Genomic DNA, 2,324 nt, shown 5'->3' on the forward strand with positions numbered 1-2,324 from the left:
CGAGTGGACATTTAGGTCTCTTCAATATTTCTCCATTGAAACACTGTCACAAGGAAGAATCTTTAGTCTGGCTCCTTGTGCAGAGTGGAAATTGTGCCAGATGTCTCTTCACGGTGGCTGTGCTACTTGTCAATGCCACTGGCAGTTCCAAGAATGCCTCCCTTCCATATCTTGTCAATACTCTGTACCATCTAACTGGTTCTTGCTAATCTGATGAGTGAAAAACATTATCTCACTATTTTATTAAGTTTTTCTGTGATTGTTAATGAGCTTGGGCATTTTTTTTTTTTTTTCAAATGAATGACAGTTCCGGTCTCCTTGGGTTGCTGATCCACTGGTTTATGTTCTTTGCCTGGTTTTCTATTGGCTTGTTCAAGTCAAACCAAAATATCTTGTCCTTTTATGTGTGTGTGCACTTGGATCTTGAAGAAGCCTTCTCCATGATGAAATCATGGAATAATCTCCTTTCTTTTCCCTTATAGTTTTAGAGGGTTTTTGAATGTCAAATTTTAAAATTACCTGGATTTTATTTTTTTTAAAGTATAAAGTATAGATTCAGTTTTATGTTGTTTTCCATGTGGGTGAAACAGTTACCCCAGCACATTTTTTTAATATTTATTTTTTAGTTGTAATTGGACACAAAACTTTATTTTTATGTGGTGGTAAGGATTGAACCTAGGGCCTTGCACTTGCTAGGCAGGCACTCTACCGCTGAGCCACAACCCCAGCCCACCCCACCGCATTTTTGCAAGTCTGTTCCTAGCCAGGCATGGTGGTGCACCTATTGTCCCCAGTACTCAGGAGGCTGAGGTGGGAGGAACACTTGAGCCCAGGAATTCAAGACTGTGGGCAACGTAGCAAGACCTCATCTCAAATAAAATAAAATAAATGAATAAAAGTAAAGAGTCTCCTGACCTGTGATTCATCATTGTCACTCCCTTATACATCCATCTGTGCCTCTCTGTGGACTCTTTTGTCTTAGCGCTCTGTATTTCCACATCAGTGTCTTGTAGTTTTGCAACTGAATGTCTCACAGGGTGAGTACTTCCTCTTCTTCATTTTTATGGTTGTCTTTGTGTTATCTGTATACCTTTGTTCATATAAATTTTAGAATCAATTGGTTTTCAGAAAATTTGAGTTGCAATTTTTTTTAATCACATGCATTTCTTATCTAGTCATTCAGTAAATATTTTTTGAGTATAGCATGTACATCCTAGGATAGCATAAGAACTCTAGAGCTATTATAAGAACTGTGAATATGAAGCAAGAAGCTCAAAATACAGTCTTCATCTTTGTGGAATTTAGAGTCAAGGAAGACAGCAGTGAGTAGTGCTATGAAGCAAAAAAAGAAAGCTGGGGAATGGAGACTGGAGGGAGATGTGAAGCTTTGTTCAGGATAAACAGGAAGGACTGAGGTGGTACCAGCATATACAGGCAGGGGAGTGAGCTCTAATGATCTCTGGAAGAACCTTCCCACAGACAGCCCAAAGGCCCCAGGAGGAACCATGCTTGGGAGGTTTGCCTGGAAAAGGGAACGGGATGGGAGTAGGCCTCCCAACTAGGGGCCTGTGCTAAGGTCTTCCCAAGCAGGTTGGGAAGGCTGGGGAAGTTTTGAGCAGAGTGACAGGATCAGATTTATTCAGTAGCTGTGTGGACAACAGACTGTAGGGGGCGCTATAGGAACATAATGCTGGAGGCAGCCAAAGCAGGCAGCTGTGCCACTTGAAAAACAGCCAGGGACATTAGCAGGTCAGAGAGTCCCCAGTGATAGACAAGGAACCTGGACACTGGGTTCCTAGATTAACTTGGAGAAGAACTGTCCTCTTCCCATCTGTGAACGTCATAGATCATTTTTTCTGGGTCTTTTACCCAATAAGGTTTTGTCATTTTGTTTGTAATGTTTTGCCTGCATTTTTTTTTTCCTTAGAGCAGTTTTAGGTTTATAGCAAGATTGGGAGGAAGTACAGAGATTTTCTGTATATCCCCTGCTTCATCCATGTGCAGCTTCCCCAACATCCACATGCCTTACCAGAGTGGTACCATTTGTAACAATAACAAGTCATTGATACATGATGGTCAGTTTACATTAGGGTTCACTTGGTGTACATTCTGTGGATTTGGACAAATGTGTGACATGTATCCACCATTATAGTGTCATACAGAACATTTTCCGTGCCCTAAACATTCTCTGTGCTCTGTGTATTCACCCTCTCTTGTCTTCCCCGGCTGTTGGGTTTAGTCCTAGGCCTGGCAAGGGGAAGGGACACTCCCTCAACTTCGATTTCCTACACAGCTTCCTCTTTAATGCTTTTTAACTGAACTAT

The sequence above is a fragment of the Spermophilus citellus genome, assembly GCF_964194105.1.
Source record: "Spermophilus citellus genome assembly, chromosome: 10".
Lineage (NCBI taxonomy): Eukaryota > Metazoa > Chordata > Mammalia > Rodentia > Sciuridae > Spermophilus > Spermophilus citellus.